This window comes from Malaya genurostris, chromosome 2 (assembly GCF_030247185.1).
Source record: "Malaya genurostris strain Urasoe2022 chromosome 2, Malgen_1.1, whole genome shotgun sequence".
NCBI classification, from domain to species: Eukaryota; Metazoa; Arthropoda; class Insecta; order Diptera; family Culicidae; genus Malaya; species Malaya genurostris.
The window spans coordinates 316,237,501-316,262,317 of NC_080571.1; the positions used below are offsets into that span (position 1 = coordinate 316,237,501).

The 24,817-nt window shown below is 36.9% G+C and overlaps 1 protein-coding gene across 1 annotated transcript in view; it reads left to right on the top strand.

Moving 5' to 3' along the window:
• Positions 1–2,355: 2,355 nt before the first annotated feature.
• LOC131431202 (calcitonin gene-related peptide type 1 receptor) overlaps positions 2,356–24,817 on the top strand; it is a 228,978-nt gene continuing 206,516 nt past the window's right edge. Inside the window, exons 1-2 of the mRNA XM_058596780.1 lie at positions 2,356–2,417; positions 15,394–16,192. The gene's annotated coding sequence lies outside the window, so the exon portion shown is untranslated. The remainder of the gene's footprint in view (positions 2,418–15,393; positions 16,193–24,817) is intronic.

A 24,817-nucleotide genomic window follows, 5' to 3' on the forward strand; every position in this document is an offset into this window, starting at 1 on the left:
ATAAAATTTACATTATAATGCGGTTGAAATCTTTGTCTTTATTTTGTTTCTTGATTTTTAATGTTGGTTGGTGATTGTTTCGGTATGATCTTCATGACAACTTCGCACAGGGCATTCATCTCGGTTTTCTAGTTACTATTTGTGATTTACAGAGCTATTATTAGAATTTTACGATAGGTGCTCTTTCCCCGTTAACTGCAGCTTCCAGCGAAGGGTGTGCTAAATTTCTTATCACCAACGATTAGAGTTAAACGCTGAACAGAACCGCTTATTCATCTCCGGTGAAAAAGTTTACCTTGGATTCATTCGCTGGCGCCAATATCAGATCGACGCAACGTTGCAGCTAGTTCGTTTCATTCGTACTGGCACCCAAACGGTTGTTTGGCGCGCCAGAACCAGCTGCCGCTTACTGCGCATGTTGCGATACCATGACGAGCTGCAATGCTGGAGCGCAACACGTGCTTTTTCGGCCGGGGCCGGCAATGCATGCAACAAGCCCGTTTGTTACAATGCGACGCGACGTGACACTCTGACGCCAGCCGCGCTGTGTTGTGTTTTGTGTGGAAAGCATCCAACGTTCGGTAATTCAGTTTTTCCTCGTCTGTCAGTGGTTTCACATCACTTTCGCTACCGTGTCGGGTGGTTTAGCGGCGGTACATTACGGTTTGAGTTTCGGTGGAACGCGCGCGCCTGGTGTTTCATTCCGATCGGTGGTTGGCTTGTGAGCTGTTAGTGAGAAACAGTGATGAGTGGTTTCAATGATTTGGTTTAGCAAATTGAAGGAAAGTGAAGAAATTATGCTGCTGACAAATGGACGGATGGATGAATGATCAAGTGCAAGATCGGCTGAACGGATTTATCGGACCGGTGATATTGTCGTTCAATTCATAGAGGGTTTATTTTCGGAAGTGGTGGAATACTGAGTTTTCTAGCTGTTGATATGGTTAGGTTTTCCTCGGGAGAGAGAGGATACGATACAACAGGTGTGCTGATTTCTGCTATGATTTATGTCGTTGGTGGATAAGTGGGACTTTGGGAAAAATTCTTGCTATGAATTCGAATTCGTGAAATCATGATGTTATAGCTGAACCTTGGACAAGGCTCTCGAGATGACTCAAGGAAATAGAAACGATCGATATATTGAAATCTTTCAATGCAGAATAGATCAAGTTAAAGTGAAAAAGAAGATTCCGTCTCGTCTCTTAGAGTTCAGCGATGGCAGATCAACGGAAATCTTCGAAGAACTATCTACACAGTTTATAATCATGAGAAGATATTTTCGGAACAAATTTTTAGGGATTTTCTTTAAATTCTAGATCAAAATTCCTTTCCCTTTTTTATGACTGGAACTTGTTAGTTAAGAATTGTCCACGCGGAAAAGAAGTGACGATAAGTTACTAGACTTGAGATGAGCTTTCCAAGCGGCGAAAAGCATGATAGAATGCCTTTCTCATATTATTCATACCATCATATCAATATAGATTAATATTGTGGAGCTCTAAAAACAACTGTTCATTGAATAGAAATAGAAAAGTTTGCTCGAACGTAATCTAGCAAAGTCTAAGAATCAAATCACCCTATAGTTCCGGAACTGGAAGTATTATCCACAAAGAATTCAGGGATTTTATATGAAACCGTTAGACAGTTCCTTTAAATCTATAAGTTGAGTTTAACTAGAAATCGATTTGGCCATCTTGAAGAAAAGTAAGGTAGATCTTTTTTGCAGTTTCTGACCACTATTTTTACCACTATTATTACTTTCAAACCCTAATTTCGAGGAACGAAATAGCCCAAGATGGTTCGTATGGTCAGAAACAAACATCACCTTCTAATTGGACCAGTTCCAAAACTAGTTAAATTTTTTTCTTCTTTCACACCGTCGCTTCAGGTGGCGTTATCAAATTTTTAACGCGTAACCCACCGGAAGTCGGATCCAGATAAAATTCAGGAGTTTTATTTGAAATTGTAGACCTTCTACTTAAACTTAAGTTAATGAAAATCGTTCAAACCATCTCTGAGAAAATAGTCTGAGTTTCATTATGGAGTATTTCAACACTATTTTTGCTTCCTCCCGTAATCGGAAATCGGGAAACAGGATAGCCGGAATTAGTTTGATTAGTCTACTAACAATGACTAATGGTTGGAAAAGTCCGCTTGAAAAGACGCTTTACATTTTTTTACATTCTTCACCCCGTAATTTCGGAACCGAAAGTTGTATTCGGATGATATTCTAAAGCTTTGTATAGGATCATGGGACCATTAACCTCGTACCGGTGCGTTCTGGTTTTGTATCGTCATTTTATATGGCGGTTTGAAAGCTTTGACGCTCATCTTCCTGTAACAGCAGAACCGGAAGTCAGATTGAGTCCTGATGAAATTTCACAGTAACTTTTGAGACAATATGAGCTTCAATTGAGGTAAAAAATCATGTAAAAATCAGTTTAAGTATCGAAATCGAAGTACACAGAAAGAAATAATGAAATTTACACGACATGTAAATGAATGATAACATAGAATAGCCATGCGTTGAATCGAAAGTTTGATTGAAAACCATCATCGATACAAAAGTAAATTGGATTGCATTGAATTTTCAATGAAGAGAACTGTATCTTTCAACTAACGCTTAGTTTATTATATTGAAATGTACGGAATAGTAAAGTAAATTTATGTTTAATTGCCTGCTCCAAATATGTGCATGAAAATAGATGAAAATTCACAAAATATTTTTATCTGTGTAACTTCTATTTTTGGAGTTTTTTTAACCACCTTCGATGCTTCCGGAACAGGAAATGGGGTACACAGATAAATATATTCACATCTATTTTCATGCACATATTTGGAGCAGGAAATTGAATATAAATGTACTCCTCAGATCTTTAGTTTTCAATATATTTTAAAAGCAAAACTAAGCGTAAATTAAAATATGTTGTATAATTCATTGAAAAATCAAGGCATTCTAATTTACTTTTACACCGATGATGGTTTTCAATCAAATTGTTGATTCAATTGATGTTTATTTCAAAGTATCATTGAATTACATGTCGTGTAAATTTCATTATTTTTTTCTGTGTACTACTAGTGCCGAATCAAGTTTATATGCCCACAAACCAATAAGTTTCTAATTTATGGGTTAGTTTTAAGGGATTTGTACTTGTTTTTGCTATTGTTTGTGAAAAAATACACATGAAATTGAAAATTTTCCACTTATCGCATTCTAGTTCCGAAACCGAAAGTCGAATCCGAATAAAATGTTCTAAAAAATTTTACATAATCTTAAGACCTTTCGTTTAAATATGAGTTTGTGAAAATCGGTTAAGCCATTTACGAGTAAATTGAGTGCACATTTTATACTTAATTTTCACATATTACCCTGTAACTCCCGAACTGGAAGTTGGATCCAAATGAAATTCAATAGCAGCCTATGGGATCATAAGATTATTCATTTAAATCTAAGTTAGTAAGAATCGGTTCAGCCATCCTGAGAAAAGTGAATGCATATTTTTGTTACATACATACATACATACATACATACATACATACATACACACACACACATACACACATACACACACACACATACACACACAGCGGTTTTTTATGGCAACCCCCTTTAATCCCATAGTTTTGTTGAAGCTAGTGCATAGGTTTATTCTTTCTTGGTCAAGTTATATGACATTTTATCTTGCACCGAAAAGAAATATTCAACTTAATGCAGCTGACTTTACAACACTTACTTACTTACTTACTATTCGTGTGACTCATTTTCATTATGGCCATGGTGGAACCAAAGATAAACTCAAGATTACAATGTCCCATTCGATCCATATAAAAATATTGGGTCAGTATTCGTGAACAAGTTGGCTCAGTAATAATGTAATTTTATTGACCCTTCGTTAAGAAGCGTCGACTAGTTCCGGTAAAATGTCATAGAAACAATACTAGTTAGGAAGGAAGGAAACGCATGTTTACATTCAGCACATAATGATTGCTTGCTTCAATTGACTTTAGTGCTTCGTGGGAAGAGGCAATAAAAAAAATACAAATAAATTCTTAGCAATAGTTCTAAGTAGTTTTTATTTTATTCTTTCAAGAATCACTGGGTATGAAAAAAAATTGCTCAATATCGTTCATACTGTAACTTGATATTGTTTCAAACATAAACAATCATTGTCATAGTTACGACGCATTTAGCGATCAGACGGTTGTTGTTTAGCTTCAAAAAACTGGAACTGACAGTGAACCGAGCTCATCGAGGAGTCCTGTTCAAATGATACCTAAGAAATCTCACACCACACTATCCTGAGTTTATCTTTGGTGTCGTATATATTTACACGCTTGTACATATTCAGCTAACCTTGGGTAATTTTGGCTGGAAATATGTTAGAAACATTTTTCATATATTTGCATACTAACGTTTCTTACAATATATCTATAACCAGTGTTGATGATTGCCGATAATTTGGCAGAGAGCGGTTCGATATTCCTCTACATTGTATACAACATCGTAATTCTGGTAGATGATGCTACAAGAACTTGCTGCCTCTAAATGCATGGGCCGTTAGAGAATTTTTCTACATTTCTTCGCTCCACCTCACACAAGTTGACAATTATCGCAGAAAATCGAATCGATGATTCGACTTGATGATTCTCATACTAGGTTACAATATCTCAGAACCCTTGTGTGGAACATTCACAGACATTTTCATATACACAACTTATACAAAGATTATATGCATATAATTAGAATAAGCGCAAATATAAAATGATTCTATTGCAATTATCCACTGCCCGTATAGAATCGGATCGCAAAACGAGAATGAGCGACCGTTTGTTGCTTCAGAGTGAATCCCCACAGCGGGTCATCGAGAGAAATTCGCTCTCGCACTGGCGTCCATTCTATGTTAAATGAGAAGAGAGCGTTCTTTGATACGGTAAAAGCCATCTTCGTCTATAACATGTATAGTAATAATCTATATACATTATTATCTTGTTAAATACTATACTAATATGAAATATTTATATTTGAGAACATAACAACTAATCAACGAATTTGAAAAACAATTATTTTTCGTATAAAATTTGTTTTATGGCCTGATTGTGACGTTGTATCAGCTTGTGTTGTATATTCGGAATTATCACTTATTTATATGTAATCTGGAATTTTCTAGTAAACTCAGATAATTAAGGCCAAGTACCATACGCGCGGGTGGTTTTAGGAAGTTTTCGATGGAAATTTTGAAAAACTGATCAAAACCAAAAACATACTGACTTTTGCAAAACTTTCATCTATCTGTAGGGCAAAAATGGTTGAAAAATTTGGAGGATTTTCCAAGTGTTATCAAAAATAGCTCTGAAAAATGAGTGTTCTTGTGATCTTTCACAAATCACACTGTAACTCCGGAGCCGGAAGTCGGATCGAAATAAAACTCAGCAACTTTGTATAGGACAATTGTACTTTTCATTTGAATTTGAAGTTTGTAAGAATCGGTTCAGCCATCTCCGAGAAAAAATGAGTGCAAAGAAATGTTATACACACACACACACACACACACACATACACCCAGCCATTTTGCGTACTCGACTAACTGAGTCGAATGGTGTACACAGAAAGAAAAGATGAAACTTACACGACATGTAAACCGATAGTACTATGAAATAGACATCAGTTGAAACGAAAATCTGATTTAAAACCACGATTGATGTAAAATTACATTAAAATTCATTTAGTTTTTCATTGAACAAGACTGTATATTTACAAACCGCTTCGTTTTATAATGTAAATTGCCATTCAATTGCCTGCTCCAAATATGTGCATGAAAATAAATGTAAAATCACAAAATATTTTTATCTGTGTATGACACTCAGTCCTCCGGACCTCGGTTCAAAAGTCGGTTTTCACAGTGATTGCATAACCTTTCTATATGAGAAAGGCAAAACGTATGTTGTGCATGACCTTTATTGAAATCATAAAAATGGCGTTTAAGGAAATGCTTCAGGAAACGTGTGTTACAGAAAAATAAACACCGGAAAAACAAAATTCTTAACAACATCTCTTTAATGCAATGTTTCAAAAAAAAACTCGAGGGTTTTGGTATCTGGCTATCCACGTTTGTGAAAAGTGCACATGAATTATTTCATGTTTTTTTAAGTTTCCTCTTCGACTTCGTTTCGCGAAAATAAAAACATTAGATTTTTATCAGTTTAACGGATTACGTTGTTTCTCGAGGTGGCATTAGCTGTTCAACATAATCTGCTTAGGTACTGATCAGTCGAAGACGAAATGCAAGAAATATGAATATTACTATTAACTCTCAACGTTTGAGTATTTTAACAGAAAATCTAAAAGTGTGACAATCGATTAAACATTCCAACATCTAAAAGTGTGACAATCGATTAAACATTCCATGATATGTCGAAGTAGGTTCCACTTTAGAGTTTACAGTAATTTAAGGCAGTTCCAGAGCCGGTATTCAGAAACCAGCATAACCCAAACCGATTCGTATGACCATATGACGAATAAATTGCAATAATTTTGAGTCCAACTTTAAAGCTTTTTGGGATTGTCATCTTCTATATCAGTTTGAATTTAAAAAAAATCATCATCCTGTAATTCCAGAATCGGAAGTCAGAATTGGATAAAATTAATTAATTCTGTATAAGAATATAAGTTTATTTTAAACTGAATTTTTGTTTCTGAAACTCGATTTGGCTTTTTTGAGGAAACGATTGAGCTTTAAGAAACTATTCGAATAGTTGAACCGGAATTCGAAATTCGGTGTAGCCGAAATCAGACAAATTCACCTGAGTAGCTGTATAGTTTACATTTGTTTCAAAATGTTTGAAAATCAGTGTAGACATCTTTGAGAAATCGTAGTGCGAATCAAATTTTTGGGTACCTTCCGAATTGAAAACTGAATATCACTAAATCTGAAATATGTTTATTTGGTTATGGACTATCCAAATCTGCTAACCCGATAAACATGATTAATGTATGTGAAATAGACATTTTTATACTAATTACCCTGTAGTCCCGAAACCGGAAGTTGGATCTGATTGAAAAGCAAGATGTTTTATAGAGTCTTAAAACTTTTCATTTGAATCTTAGCTGATTCTTAGATTTCAATTGAATCTTAGATCGGTTCAGCCATCAAAGAGAAAAATGAGCTACACAATTGTAATTTCGTTTCACATATCATCCTGTAGTTCCGGAACCAGAAGTCGGATCCAAACATAATTCAGAAACCTTGTTTGGGAGCATATGACTTTTCATATGAATCTGAGTTTGTAGAAAACGGTTGAGTCATCTCCGAAAAAAATTTAGTGAAATTATTGGTCACACACGCATTTGCTGATCTCGACGAACTGATTCGAATGATATATTCGTGTTATGTTCTTCCAACAAGTAGTTTAAAACAATATAATTATGGAATTGCTTTCAACTCGAAAATTCTGTCATCATCTTCTTTACATATGTCATATTCGAACGATTATGTTGCCAAAAACGAACCGTGCTAAAATCGGTACGAGGCAAACAGTCATAAAAAAGGATGATGTACACAGTCTTTTTGTTACTTAGAATCAATTGTAAGTAACATTAACTTAAAATTTTGACATAAAACTTCGTAATACTCCAAAAGTAAACACCCGATCTCAAAACCATTCAATAGCGTTCAGGGTAACCAGGAGACCTTTCATTTGCGACTAGTTTGATCAAAATCGGACCAGCCATCTCTGAGATCTCGACCTCTTAGTTGACAACACAGATAACAGAATTAAATGGTAATAAAAAATTTCACCCTAGTGAACATTTCTATTTTTAACTTTGCAATCCAACCTTTAACATTAATTTGTTTGCAGATTTTCTAGCAATGAAAGATATAATAATTTGCAATAATTTGCAAACAATTGCATAACTTCGAGTTGTTTTTCCAAGCAGTCTTTCAAATACTATAATGTCATATGTAATCGAATACAATATATTTGCTTCGACTTCATGAAACTCTTAACACCAATTGTTAGAAGGAATGGCACTAAAAAGCGGATATAATGCACGAACTTTTTGTTTACTTCTTTAGTCAGTACATCAGAAAATGGAAGCAGATTTCATTCTAGAAAAATTTAAAACGATATAATATTTTTCAAGTTAATGAAACACACAACATTACTAAATTCATCTTAACGTTTGCATTTTACTTATGCCTTTTTTTGTTTGAAAAGCTGGAACAAGTTCAAATTAGTTATTTTGGAAAAACAATTTTTTTTAATACAATCACAATACCCGGTAAACAGCGGTCAGTGAACACAAAATAAAATGCAGATTCTGCATCTAGTAGAATCGGAAACTAGGGACAATTCATCGAGAACTTTTTATGACCCACTCAGACAAATGACATTTGAAAATTACTCAAAATGAATACTGGAAGTCTTTCGGTCGTAATATCCCCATCAGCAGTTCCACGTGATGGATGAAACCAATATGCGGCTTTCCAGGAATGTTTACCCCAGTACCAATATTGTTCTGCCGTTTCGTGTCGTTGGATGCTGATATATTGAATTCATTTTTACAATTCGATCTCTGTTTTCGATGGGTGGCGTGTCGCCATTCTTTTATTTGGGTCTGAGCCTGGTGGTTTTAATAATGATTGTTAAAGCCGGTGAATTTATTCCCCACTCAAACAATTTGACCTTCAACGGAATATCGAATCGTTATCGTTCTGGTGCTGCATGGGAAATTTTGTTTTACTTCGTTTGAGCGAACACAGTAATTGCATTGCTTAACGTGCTCTGTTTGCTGTTCATCGGTAACAAGCTAACCGTTTTAAAAAATGAAATGTTTGAAATGAAAACACAATTCTACTGAAACAAAGTTGACACAATAGAAAGGGTTGCGACCTGACAACGTTTCTGCATTCGCTATACTAGTTTCCCAGTATTTTAATGTGATGAATCGAACAGTTCACCTCTCTAAGTGCCTCAAGGGGCTAAAGTTATTGCTGCGTTTAAATCAAGAGATCATTGTGATTGTAATAATTATCATGCTACATACACGCTGGCCATGTTTAACAAATTTCTCGAAACGTTTTCTGGATTCCTAGAGATTTCGAACAAGCATAGAGCGCTTAGCTTGCTTTCACATTTCATCTAAGTCAGTCGATAAAACAAAGCCGCTTACGTTCGGGACGGCAGAATCCAAGTACCGTATTTTGTAGTGAACAAAATAATGGATTCAAAATAAGTGAACCAAGTGGACAAGAACGTGAATAGCGAACCACTGCTTGTGCTTCATTCGTTGGATAGAAACGAAAACGCCTCTCCTCCAAGGAAGAAAATAACAACTCTAGATCCAGCAATAAGAAAGAATAATTTTGTTTCATTGTTGAACGTTAAGCTTAAGGTGAAATGTAGCGTCATAAAATGTGCACAAAATTTCATCCGCTTCAGTTGAACGAACCGTCGCACAAAACATAACAAGAAAAACCGACACATAGAAACCAGAGCTTTTTCTCAGTGATTGAGCGCAGTGGGCTTACCTCTCGTTATATTGGCTTGTAATAAAGACTGGACGTAATGGATTTTTGAATCCTTCACACTTTGAATATATGCCAATTCAATCGTTATTGTTAGTGATTACTCTTACACTAGAGCTATGAATCATGAGTAATTATGAATGACTAACATGAGGTTATATGTATATGTATTGACTAACTTGCTAACCATATATATACCTGAGTTTAGTAGCAAGCATGGATTCTTCTTCAAAAGAACGATTGAAGACAAGAGAACATTCAAATATTTTCGATATCTTTGCAGTAGCTCACCAGGCCACATGGTTTGTATCACAGGTTATATAAAAGTTATGCTTTCAAGTATTATACATGAACAATAGTACTTGGCTTGTATTCATTTCATTCAGTAGCCTGTCAAGGTTGAAGTTTTAGTTTTGCTATAAAAACTGCTACAATCTAAAATTATACTTATTATATGATATTACACAGACAAGCATTATTGCTTCAGCAACATCAATGCAATGAGCTCAACAGAGTTGAACATTTTTAGCATTATAAATGACAATTACTTGGAAAATAAACGATTTCTTACAATACCCACTTTATTGTATTCAACTCGTTTTCACAAAACCCAATGCTGCATAAATTCGCGTTCTTATGTGATATGTAATTTTTGCTCCCGATATAATGCCACCGAGTCCACCGTGCATTTCTCACACCATCTTAATACGAAACAGCGGCGCGCAAGCAATAAAAAAAACGCGGAAAAGTTTATGCAAACTTTTTCATATTTCAGTTGTTTTGTCTAAATTTTATAATTTTGAGTTGCGTTTTCAGATTCTTTGTGAAATTCTGCTACAAACACTACTTTTCAGTTCTAAAACCATCCCCGTGGAACGGAACAGTAACCGTTTATACATTTCAAAAACCAATTACGGCTCGGCAAAGCAAAACTTCAAAATTCTAAGAATACCTAGTTGTGATGAATTTGATTTTGAAAACTGAAGTGTTTTTGGTTTTTCGAAAATCGGTCTAGTTTTTGAATAATTGATCAAAACCGCGATTCACGCATTCCGCTACATTTTACCTTAAGCGCATATGAGTCGAAATAATCGAAAACTTTATGAATAAAAACAGCTTGGAGCGTTTCATAAACAGTGCTGCAGAATTTCATTTTCAATCAAATATTATTAGATGAAAATGAAATTTATGGCCATCAGCATATCCCTTTTCATTCATTTGACTTTTGTTACCATACTCAAATGAAGCTCTCAGAATTCATCAATTGAATGATCGTAGCTAGTCATTTAAAATGTTGCTTGCTCAGTTTCCAAGTAGTAATACCTGTTTTATTGTCTTCACTGTTGGTAGTGAGCAAGTTCGAATGAACAGCAACTCGATAACCAAAATTTTCTCCGGCCAGAATTAAAAAAAAGGGGGTGACGGTTCTAATTTGAGTTTTCGATTATCACCAGCAAGTTCAAATCGATAATTTCGACTGTTTGACATGTATTGAGATGTGTTCCAAAGTATTAAAAAGGAAAACTGAAAGAGGAAACAAATATTTATTGTATATTCCGTAAATAATATTTCAGCTATTATTACTGGTTTAATGTTTACATGAACCTCATTTGAAGCCCGCTCCCTTATTCAATTTCAGAGATATTTTCTCTTTTTAAGAGATCAACTGGCGGTGGTTAAACTGAGCTTTGACTGAAAGAGAAACGAATGATGAACTGAATGCTGCCCGTTCGGTACGTCAGCGATGGTTATATGTCAGAGTATGAAGTTTACTGCAGTAGAGAGAACGTTAGTGTGTACCCTTTCTCAAAGAAGTATACATCAATATTTCTTCGCCGCAGGATCCACCATATATAGTTATAATAATATATTTCGACTATAAAATATATTACTACCAGTTTCCTCAAATTTTTATATTGTTCATGAGTTAACTACTCAAAAATACTGTTTTTATCAAATGACTAGCTGCTATAAATTACTAAAAAAAGTTCTTCTTATATATTCTGTAACTACTTCAGATTTGTTTGTATCATTACATCACTTTTATTTAAAGTACACTCCTTATCGAAAAGTAGTTAGCAACATTGATTATTAAATAAAAAAGCGAAAAAAAACATATTTTGACAGCAGTTTCCGATATATTGTAGAAAAATTACATTTTTATGCATTTCACTGATTATATTGAAGAAAATCCTAGTTTCTGTGAAACTCTCGCATTTTGGACTTGACATTCTTCATTAAATTCTGCACAGTTACTTTTGTGACTTTCCTGGTGGCAGCTGTCCAGTTTTTTTTAAACTCCTGCATGTTTTGGGACGCTGTAACTTCCTTCCGAAAGAGCCGCTTGACAATTGCCCAATAGTGGGTTGATGTCCTTTTCCACGAATTGTACATTATTTTTTGACAACCACTGTAGAACGGAGTTGGCGTAGTGGGCTGAAGCCAAATCCGGCCAGAAGAGAGGAGGAGCCTTATGCTTTCTGTACAGTGGCAGCATTCTCTTCTTCAAACATTCTTCCTCGTACACCTTGGCGTTAATTGTGCCCTTCGTGAAGAAAATCAACGACCGCAAACCACAGGTACAAATTGCTTGCCAGACCAACACATTCTGCCCAAACTTTTCCATCGCCACCGTGGTGTCAGCGTCGTCCAGGTCCTGGTACACCCATTTCGTATAATATTGCGGTCCGGGCAACGCTCGAGAATCTTCCTTGGCGTAGGTTTCGTCGTCGATCAGGATGCATCCGTCTTTATTCTGTAGAATCCGGTTATACAGTTTTCGCGCTCTTGTTTGGGCCTGAACTTGCTGTACCAGGGACTTTTTTGGCACCTTTTTTTTCTTGTACGTTTTCAGGGAGTTCCGAACTTTGATCCGTTGAATCATCCCGATGCTGGTGTTGAACTGCTTGGCCAAATCCCGCGTCGACGCCGATGGGTTTTGCCTGATGTACTCAACCACTTTTAAGTCCCGACCGGCCTGGCTGGGACCCGTTTTCCTACCGGATCGGGGCAAATCCTTCATGGAAAGGGTCTTACCGAACTTCTCGATAATATTTTTGACACTGGTGTGGTGCACTTTCATCCGTTTTGCAATTTCGTTGTACGTGACACCACTTTCTGAGCAGCAAGTGTGCAGAATTTTCTTTCGCGTTTCCGGATCAATTCGACTCATCATTGAAACGATAAACCGTACCGAAACCAATCGATTTGGCAGCTGTTATTGACATGTAAACAAACAGTCACCGCAAAACACGCTGCAAAAAATTAAGCCATTTCAGAGTAATAATTGTTTGAATGTTGCTAACTACTTATCGATAAACTCCTTAGTTGGTTATTGGTTGAACTCACGGATGAGGAAGGAGACTAACATAAAAAAAAGAAAAATTAAATTGAAATTCCAACAGTCTTGATTAAATGATAAAGAAGTTTCATGTATGGAATTCACTGCAGGACAGTGATTGATAAATTTACGGTGGATGATAAAATATCCATCATCCATCGAAAATTGAATCCAACTCTTTTATTTCGCCCCAATTTTAATCTGTATTTGTGGTATTTGTAAGTTGATATCATGCTTTAAAAATTCACAGTTTCAGTTTCAAGGAGCCTATGTTTTTCGTATTCACGCCAACTCGGTTATGTCTCTAACATCATCCAACCGCTTTTTCCAAGATCGTAAATGTTCAAAAAAATGACACCACTTACCTATGTTCATTTTAGTTCCAAGTTTGCATGGGAAGTTTTAGAGGATTGCTTATTTGGGCTCTACCGCTATATGAAATTAGCTATAACCCATTTCTATTAGCTATCTAGAGTACCTGTACCGTTGTTGATTTGAGTTGCCTTATAAGTTATATTTCATCGCATTCAATAGTGGGGCAATGAGCAGGACAGTTTCAAGGCTTCTACTTTGTGGGGTCGAAATCATGCAATTTCTGGTAGATTTTTGTATATTATATGAAGGTACGTAGCTGAAACCGCAATCATAGAAAATAAAAGTAGGGAACTATACCTAAAATGGCCCGTGTTGGCGATTCAATGCATATGGCGTTGGTCTTATTAGTCAGTTGCCATATGTTCGAGCCCCGACCTGGAAGCAGTGATGGCCCGGTACACGAGCCAGCTCTCATACAGTCCGTGTGCTGTACCTTTTCAAAAACACGCACACGAAGTCTAAAGCACACACTCGTGTGCCGTGTTGCTACTAGATCGAGAGTCGTATGCTTTGAAGAACCAGCTCGCGATGCTGGCTCATGAGCTGGCTCATGTGCTAGCTCACGTGCTGAGTTGAGTGTCCGTTTTTGTTTTTTATTTAATAATATAATATAAGTTTTAAGCACACAGTGTCCGCTCTTGTATTGTCTCTTGTCAGCAGGTGGACTACACAAATAGCACACGCTCATGGGTCTGGTTTGAAAAGCTCAGCACACGAGTTTAATAGGCCCACACTGCAGGTATAGCGCAGCTCGTGTGCTGAGCTCGGACATCACTGCCTGGAAGGATTCATAATGTAAGTAGAATCGAAGTACTAGCCAACAGCTAACAACAGACTTCATAGCCTATTCTGTACGCTAAGAATCGGTTATGAAGTCTGTTGTAAGAGAAAGGCCAAATTTCAAAAAAAGGAATGTAGTGCCAAGACTTCGCTTTGCTTACGTAGCTGAAAGTGTGCACAGTCATTGGGCAAGGTTGAATTATAATATATAGTTTTTTGAGAGTCGGCAACATTTGCGCGAGAGTTGTACAAATGACCTCTGAAAGCCATGGTATGTTTTATCGAACAAAGTCTTGGTATTACATTCTTTTAGTGGAATTCTAACAGACTTTATGACCGAATCTCAGCGTAATGAATCCTATTGACACTCATAATCGGTCAAAATCTGCTCAGAATTCGAGTCAGGATCCGGAGCAAACAAATTTTACTGCAAAACTAAACCACCCAAAAACGTGCCCATTTTCACAAAGGAAATGTTCAGTTTACAAATTGAGACACCAAATCTGTTTGCGGTTTATTCTCGCGAAATGATCAAAAGTGAACCAAAGCTCGCCATATAATTATTACTCGGAAATATTACTGCGAAATAGCATTAATTCTTCTCACTTTCATCTTGCACACATGGGTGTTGGCTTTGAAAGTATTATGGATTCGAAATTGGAATATTCATTTTCAACTCATTAAAATCCATCATGCAAATAGAAGCCACGATTCTCCTGGTTTTGAAAAGATTTTAATATTCTAGGAATAGATTCTAAATTTTAAGCAGTGTCAACACTAGCCTTTTAAAAATCTGCTTCAAAAGTCGATCTACTTCCACTTCGAGATGTAGGAATCAACCATTTCTTTTTTAATTACGTGAATTGCGTTCTTACAAATTACGGCATCCACATTGTAGAGAAATCGACGCTGTGGATTGCGTTGATATAATTTGACGTTTTATAACTTTAGCAAAATAGAACAGAAGAGGAAGGAGAGTGTCGCATGCCGAAAAGCCGTGGTACGTTACAATCTGCCTCCAAAAAGTTGTATTCCAAGAGCTTCTTGAATTGCGTTCGGCGAAAAAGTGATAAAACAGGTGCAGTTTAAACGACGACTTAAATTTCCGTATCCAATGACTTCGCATTACGCTGCTTGTATTGCGAAAGGAATATAATTTAAAGCGCAGGCTGGATGTATGGAAAGCTCTCGCATTAAATTTGAATTTCTTCGTAATTTAGTTCGCAGCAGCCTCAAGCATAAATATTTCAATTTTGGGTCGTAGTAAACTGGAATTATACAAACCAAACAGCAACCAATTGGCATTTCGAGTGTCAAATAAAATCTAATTGTTCGTTTATTGTTTTCTCTGTTTCTTTCTCCTTTTGGCAGCGTGTGCTGAACTGCGGGAATAAAAATCCCATTTGGATCGCCAGCCTGGTATCACTTCTCGGTAGCCAGCGAGCTTAACGACCAACAGTTTTCAAGTGTAGCCCAGTGCAACTGATCATCATCGGTCGTGCGGAAGAATCCGAAAACCAAGATAATGAGACGCATTTGAATGCCGACTTGTCGTCCGACTGACGGTGTTGGCAATAACTGCACCTGAGACCAACCAACAACGCGAGATGGATGGAAATTGCAATTGTCACCCTTGACGGTGCGCGATCTATCGACATCAGGAGAGGAAAATGTGCGAGTGTTGAATTTTAAGTGCTATCGAGACCTGTGCTGTGGGCTTAACCGATAACTCATTATGTGAGCCGTGCTGTGTTTACGTGTTGTGTATGTGTATGTGAGTGTGTTGCTGGTACGACTGGTTCTGATTGTTCGGGCAAGTCCCCGACTTCTAACGTGAGGTAATTCCACCAGCTAATAGTAAGCTTTGATTTGCTTCATTAACTATGCAGAAAATTATGATCAGCATGTAATACACAAAAAGTTAAGCAGAATTTTGCCATACGGCGCGCGATCAACGACATTCGTGCCGTTCGTTGAATGAATAATTATTGTCTTAATAGACTACGAACAGCCCTGTTTGATCGGCGGTGCAACGGTGCGTATTTCCAAGCCACAGTCGCTTTGGTTCGACTTATGCGCCCATGGGAGGAAAACCGTAATTAAGACCTCTCCGCCCGCTCGACCGTCGTCATCCGGAGACATTCTTGCTGGCCATATTGCTGAATAAAAGGTACGTAACAACGATCGTGTTAAGCATTCGAAAGTGGTGCAACAACAACAAAACATGAAAGAAAAAAAAAACCCGGTGAATCGATCGCCGATTGTGTGTTTATTTGTCTAAATTCAGTCGATACTGCCGTGTGCACTGCGCATCTGCAGTCGGATTGCGTTGCACAGCTTCCATCTTCATCTTTCTCAGTTTAGCAATGCGCTCTGTTCATTCAGTAAGCAAAATAGAAAAAAACATCAACTGAGCTTCAGCTGACTGTTGGATGAACTTGGCCGAGGCGCCTTTCATCAGGGACTGCATGGACTTGCATACGGTAAACAGACGATGCACCTACCAGTACCGGCACCGTGATTCAAGGTGGATAAAATTTATGTTAAGTTGTGAAAATTATATATAATTAAATTAAATTCGTCTGGATTGATAGCAATGCGGCCGCCGACTGGATGCCGGGGTCATAAACTATGGATGGTATATGATCGAAGCATGTGTTGTATTGATATTGGTTGGTTTGAGTTTGAGATCGTTGTGGGCACAACCGGAAAGAGAGGTACTAGGGATGGGCAGGTTTCTTATTTTGTAATCATCATATTTTTTTAATGTTGCCCAACAGCACATCCGGCGAGCTTAGTCCCGCCGATTATTGGAACAGAAACAATCAAGTTTTTACCTGAATTTCTTCAATTAATTGTCAAACAACTAAAGATATCTATCAGTTCTTCAAGACTTCTTAAAACGCAGTTTTGTTTGGTACAATCTAATTAAGTTGAAGTGCTTAAATTTCATTTTCATACATATTGACCACAAACTGTAAGAATAAACAATTACCTGATCAATCTGTTGGGTTGAACTTAACGAACAGATCGCGATTGCATTGCTATCTCTGTTTTTTGACAGCTGCTTTTTCTTCAATATGTATTCACGAGTTCATGCAATACGAATTAGAAACACATGTGCGACTACTGACCGATCGCACCGCACTCACTCTGACATACATGTCATTTTTCTGTTGAACTTGAATGGACGGAGCTCTTTCACGCGACTCCGTGCGATTTGTCAAGTATCGCATCGCATCGCTTCGCGTCGCATGTCGCTTTCTCTCTGGCTTCACCCTCAGTCTTGTAAAAGCTGTTTCTTCTTCAATACGAATTAGTAACGCATGTGCTCGAAGCTTCACTTCAGCACAATTTAATTACTACTAACTTTTTTATCAGCAATTACTGTCTCCGAAGTAACACGTTAAGAATCCTATAGGTATCGATAATGAGTTACAGGTAGAATCAACTTCGACTCTAACGGAATCGGATTTCGAATAACTAATGGTTAAAAACTGCAAGAATGATCTCACTAACTTTTCTTCAAGATTACCAAAGTTCCGAACCAATTTTCAGCATAGAAGGGAAAAGTCTCAGACAAAATTGCTTCTTATTTAAAAAGACTTGAAAAACACTCGAAAACGACCAAAAGCTATGGATTTCAAAAAATCGATAGTTAAAATTCGTTGTATCTTTAGAACGGTAGCGTTTGGCACAATTTTGCTTGACACCATTTCGATTGAAAATTTTGCAATCTTTCTCAAAATCCTGTCGGAAGATTAAAAATAAAAATGTATTTAGAATTTTAGTCATAATTTTTGGTACATTATTTCTCCATCTTGAGCTATATGTCATTAAGGCAAATGTCAGCTACAACATATCCCCGTTTACGAATAGTTCAGGAGTTCCACAAGGCAGTACTATGGGTCCCCTTCTGTTCGCACTGTTTTTCAGCGATGCCGCTTTGCTGCTTGGTTATGGATGCAAGCTGATCTACGCCGATGATTTGAAACTGTACTTAGTAATTCGTAGTTATGAGGACTGCATCCATCTTCAAGAACTGCTAGATGAATTTTTCGTATGATGTCGACGAAACCATTTTGTGATCAGCATTCCCAAATGTCAAGTAATAACATTTCACAGATTAATCAGCATCGTTCTGCTTTAATATCTAAGGCAACGAAACAACTCGGATTCATAACTAAAATCGGCAGAGATTTCAAGGATCCGCATTGTTTGAAGGCATTATACTGTTCCTTAGTGCGACCATTGCAAATGCCTGTTTGGTATGGAGTTCATATCAACTCGTTTGGAACTTGCGAATTGAGCGTGTTTAAAAAAGATTTATTCGGCTAGCGCTAAGGGATCCTTCCTGGCGAAATCCCTTGGATCTACCGCCGTATCCTGATCGATGTCGCCTGTTAGGTCTTAACACCCTGGAACGACGAAGGAAAATTCAACAAGCTGCGTTTGTGGCGAAGATTACATATGCAAAATTTAAGCCATACTAAAAAGTACGAATATGAATGATTTTTTGGCATTAAAAATGCCTTACTCTTCACTCAAAAATAGCCGCGTAATCTTCTTGAGTCATAATTTTGACCGCAATAACTCAGTCATTTGTTGATGGATTGACATAATATAACAACCAATCGATTCGGAAAATTTTAACTTAAACATGTATGGCAACGTAGTCTCAGTATTTCAATAGCATACTATTGAAAATATGTTTAGAATTGACCTATATTTTCATCCACCAATCCTAGCTGACCAAATTGACGTCATTTGCTTGTTCGGCATAGGAGGCTTTGTGTCATGCATAAAAACACCGCATCATTCTGCGTAGTGTGAAAAGGAATCTATAAATATATGCTGCAAATCATTTCTTGATTTCAGTTGATGCTTGACTGTGAATGAAACAAGTAGCTCGTTCAGTGAGGTGATGACTAGATTGTGTATGCGTTCGCTCGTTGGATTGTCGCTTTTGCTAACTCTTCACTGTACGAGGCTGGGAGTCAATTTAAAAAATGCAAAAATAACCGCGTAACCTTTTTCTGTAATAATTTTGAACGCTTAGAACTCAGTCATTTGTTGATGAATTTATATAATTTAACTACCAATCGATTCGAAAACAATTAACTTAAACTTATGCGGTAACGTCATTTATGTATTTCAATTGCATTGGATTGAATTGACCTATGTTTTCACGAGCCAATGACAGTTTCAGTGAATGATGTCAAACTCTTGTCCGATTTGAGCAGTATGAACTATAGCTCAAAAGGGAATCTATATAGATATGCCCGAATACATTTCTGTTTTAGTTTACCCATGGCTTATCTTGATTCTCCGGTAACTAGCAGGCCAACTTAGAATTATCGGCGATAGATTTTTCGAACGTAATTTGAAGCGCTTGTATCTCTGTGATTTATTGATAAATTTTCCTCATTTAACTTAATTCGAAACAGTTGAAAAATGTTTTAATTTGTCAGTGGGTAGTTTGCATACTGAAATCTCTATTTACAAACGAACAACACGGTGGTGCGCAAATAAATTCAGTATAAAGTTATGATGATAATCATAGATAATTATTTTTCTTTAAATGTAGCTAAATACAAAGAACTATCTCTTAGCATAATCCTTCAGACCCTATTATTAACCAAACTATAATCGTGGAACCAAATTGAAGTATAAAGCATAATATTTTGGTCGATTCTTGCTTCCAAGAATCTTATAGAAGGGATCCAGACTAAGTGTAGCAAAATTAATGCAATGAAAATCGTTATGCAGTATCGATTTGCTGTTGTCCCATCAGGAATAAAACGCTTCAAAAGATTCGAAACTTAGTACAAATAAGTTGCACAGACTCACATATATAGAATTATCAGATGCAATAAAATACAGTATTAGAGATAAACTCAAGACAAGCTGATCTGCGATTTTACATGTATCACTTAAATCCTTACTGAACTCGGGTTACCGCCAGTTTCAGTTAAATTATCATTTACATCAAAACAACAAGTGTCTTCTTGGGGACGGGTATAGCGTGATGGGTAAGTCGATGCCTTTCACGCCACCCGCCTGGGTTCGATTCTCAACCCCGCACATAGGGTCAGAAAGTTTTTCTGGCCCGAAGAGGCGAATGACATTAATGTTAAAGCCTCTATAATTGAAACAAAAAAAAAAAAAAAAAAAAGTGTCTTCTTACTACATGCGCTGTAACATTGACAATGTTCGTTCATGTAATAATAAAATCAAGTTACAATATAAACAAAATTAAGGAATTTGGTTGCGTATGCATTGGTTCCTTAATATGCAAAAGTGAAAATCAATTAAATTAACGAAATATGTTCTTCGGACTGTGTCACATATTTTCTTCCTTGTATTGCTGCTATTCTATTTTCAGACGTTTTCCGAAAAATATCGACGCTTTTTAACGAAGGATCATTAAAATTACACTATTACTGAGTTTATTGGTTAACGGTTATTCAAATTTTTCACATTTTTCGATCAAAATATTTAAAATCTTCTCCAATCTCTGTTTATGAAATGATTAAATTTGTACGTTCTCTGTCTTGAAAATTATGATGACATAAAATCGTTTCATTTGTCCAGATTTATATCTTGAGATTGTTCGTATCCAAAATTGATCTTTGAAGTAACTTTGAAATCATCATAACTGACTTTCATTTAAAGGATATTTTCCAAAAATTTTCAAATGTAAAAATTTGTTGAAGGCATCAAAATATAGTAGAATCGATTCTTTTGAAAGAATTTAATTGTCATTTTGATCATTCACCAAAAATGTAAACATTAAAAGTAGAGCAAGTTTGTAATTTGTGACTTTTAGTGCATCCATCATCTTCTTTATTTTTGTATTTATTATGGGTACCTTAGAATTATTTCATTTTTAATGTAATCATGATCGGTCGTGTCTTGCATACAACCCTCTAATTTTTAGTCTTGTTTAGGCGTAGAGCCGCCTTGAGCTAGTTTTCAATTTGATCAGAATCTAACGACGAAATCAAAATTGAAAATGACATGCAAATACAACTATGAAATAAAAACTGCGAATAAGCAATCACCGAGACGGGATTCGAATCCGTAGCTATCTCCTATTCGGGGAAATTGTTTTGCCAATTAAACTACACTGCATGTGAAAAACATGAAGTAGCAGCCTAATTTAACAGAAGAACCTAACGAGTTCAGCTATGTTCGGACGGTACTCCGTTAAATGCTCTGAATTCAGTTGAGCATGCTCGGTTCTTCCATTCAATTAGGCTGTTTTTCCGTGTGTTTAACATGCAGAGTAGTTTAATTGGACAAATGATTTCCCCGAATAGTAGCTTTTTTGCACTTTTCATTTCATAATTGTATTCGCTTCCTCATTCATTGGTTAGCAAAATTTGGTGCTAGGGCAAATAACCGTTTTCTATATGTTTTCGTTTCGTCTTTGACTCATCAGCGCATAGCAGTTCAAAATGAACTGCTTAATGCAAAACTTGTCAGCTCCATTTGAACCGCTAAGCAGACGTAAAGTATCTGCTATTTATAGAACACTTTTTATTTGCAACGAAGCAGGCCCGTGAGCAGGGGGCAGTTTTGGGGGTTCTAACACTTCCCCCCCCCCCCCCATGGAAAATTTTTCAACAGTAAGTTCCATGAACAATAGAGTACTTTTTATGTAAAAGTGCATAACTTGACCTTTCTTCCAAAGTTTTACACCTTCCTCACCTTTTGAACCCCCCCTCCGTCACTTGAATTAACCCCCCCCCCCCTCCCCCAACCCCTTCAACCTTCCCCACCCCTCTTTAACCCCACCCTTGAACTTTCCCTTGAACCCTCCCTTGAACCGCCCCCCCTTTGAATGATTCCTGCGCACGGGCCTGCAACGAAGTGCAATGTCTTTACTGTGGGGCGTCCCGTTTGGCATGAGATCATTTGACATAATACCGTTTGGCATAATGTCGTTGGTCATAATGGTTATTTGGCAAAATAGTTATTTGGTATAAGGGTATGGTATATGGTATATGCCAAATGATAATGCAATGCAGCGAGCTCGGACAGCAGGTCATTAAAACGATGAGGTGTGGCCGCATTAGAACTTTCAAAATCGCAATTAATTATAACAAATTCTATTGAGCAGCGTGTTGAGCTGTTATGCCAAATGACCGTTATGCCAAATTACCATTATACCGAATAACCATTATGCTAAACAACCATTATGCCAAACGATTTTATACCAAATTTTTCTCCCTGGTCCCTCCCCTAAAATCATGTAGCGCCCTCTATCTATAAACCGTGAAAATCTTTTAAAACTTATACAAGTGTTTATATTTTCATATTTTTTCTGGAAGATGTAAGAATTTTTATAGAACACATATAAAAATAAAAACCTGTTTTTATCCACCTAGTGGTGTAATGATGCCTTTCTCATATCAATCATAATATCATATATAATACTGTGGTATTCTTCAAAATAATTTCTTCGATTCTTGAAAGAATAATCTAAATCGGTTTGTTTGACCCTCTACTGATAAAAATTACCAATTGGAGAATATTTGAGGTCGATTTAGAAAATTTTCAGTGATGGTATAACATTTTTAACACGCTTTACCCTATATTTCCGGATCTGGATGAAATTCAGGAATTACTTATGCGACCTAAAGAGATTTCATTTGAATCTAAGTTTGTGAAAATCGGTCGCGCCATCAATGAGAAAAGTTAGAACACATATTTTTATTTTTTTGCACATTTTATCCCATAGCTCTGGAGCCGAAAGTAAGATTCAAATGAAATTCAGGAATTTAGTATGGGACCTGAAGAGCTTTCATTTGAATTTAAGTTTGTGAAAATCGGTTCAGCCATCTCCGAGAAAAGTTAGCGCAAAAAAAACGGTGCACACACACCTAAACACAGACATTTTACGTACTCGATGAACTGAGTCAAATGGTATATGACACTCGGCCCTCCGGGCCTCGATTCAAAAGTCGGTTTTCACAGTGATTGCATAATCTTTCTATATGAGAAAGGCAAAAACGCTTTAAGTACTATTCTCGACCATTCAGGGGTTAGCCTAATTTTGTGCTTAGAGCACATAACCGTTTTGAATTTTGTTTACATTCCGTCTTAGACTTAGTGCCTTGTCTAAACTGACGTGCCGAACGAAAATGGATTTTAGACTTTAGCTGACCGATGCAGACTAGTTTGAAAACACTTATTTGCGCCGAAATGCAATGTCTATCCTGATGTGCCGAAAGAACGAAACAAACGGCATACTGACCGCTAACAGATTTTCGTCATTCCCACCAGGTACCAAACCCCTGAAAGACGCTCCTGTGTACAGAGTTGGGAATCGAACCCTAGTAGACTGCGTGGAAGAAACCGACTTACCCATCACGCTACGCTACGAAAATTGACTCAGCCATATTCGAGAAAAGTGAGTGACATTTGATATTTCAACACACATCGTCAGCGGTGCCAAACCTACGGATTTATCCGTAGATATATGAATTTTGTTTTTCCTACGGAATCACGAATCTCAAGAAATCTACGGATTTTGCATTATTTCTCCAGAAACCTCCAGATTTTGCATTATTTCTCCTGACATGTATGGAAAATCATAAAATCTCGCATTTTTTTCTGATAACGCCCAATAATCCATTTGTCAAAATTCACTTTGAAAAAAGATTCAGGATGACACGGCGCTCTCTGGTTGTCAGTCAAAATCGTAATCGAAAAGGAAATGTTTCATGTTTCGTTCGGTGTTAAAATCATTACTTCAAAAAATTACCATTCAAAGTAAATGTTGACAGATGGCTTACTGACCGTTATCCGAAAAGCACGTAAAATATTGTCACATGATCTCCATAATTATTTTTGACATGTCAAGTTATAAAAGTAATCATACATCAATTAGCCTTCGATCGCTAATCTTTGGGAGCCTATTTTTACCAGAGCTAAAAAAAGTCATTTTCATTTACTCAAGATAGACGAAAATGACGAGAAATGAATGTCACTCTCAGCTTCGTTGTTTGCAAGCTATGAGAATTCGCAATTTCGCAATGATTCAGAATCTGTCAATTTTTATGGCTGCGTCCTGTTGTTTACACTCTTCTCTAACCACTTGTGCAGTTGTTTATTCGTTTTCATTAGTTTGTTTCGAAATGCGTGAACTTTCAGCATAACAACGTCGAAAAATTGTGTACAAATGGTGCACAGAACGTGGACTGTCACTGAGAAAGATAGCTAAAATGGAAGGAGTAAGTGAAAAAGCCGTGCGAAATGCAATCAGGAAGTTCGGTGACGATAACACCTTTGAGGATAAACCGAAAACAGGTCGAAAAAAATGTCCTGCTAACCCTCAGTTGGATTAACGTATACTGAAGGCGTTCAAGCAAAAGAAGGAGGTTTCAGTTCGGGATGTGACCAAATAAGTGAGCACTTCGAAGTCAAATGCTCTTCGTACTACAGAACGTTTGAATCTTCGAACCTGTAAGAAGCAAAAAACAACCAAAACGTAGTCCGAAACAAGAAGCATCGATCAGGCCGAGGGTTCAAAAGCTGTAAAATACGATTCTTGCTGGAAATTTGAACTGAATAATCATGGACGACGAAACCTACGTGGAACTGGATTACAAATCCTTGCCGGGACCACAATATTATACGGTGCGAGAAGGGCAAGTGTTAAACCAGTCCGAGATATCGATTGAAGTCGAAAAATTTGTTAAGAAGGCTATGGTCTGGCAAGCAATTTGTAGCTGCGGTTAGATTTCGAAACCCTTCATCACCGCTGCTTCAAGGAACAGCGAAATAT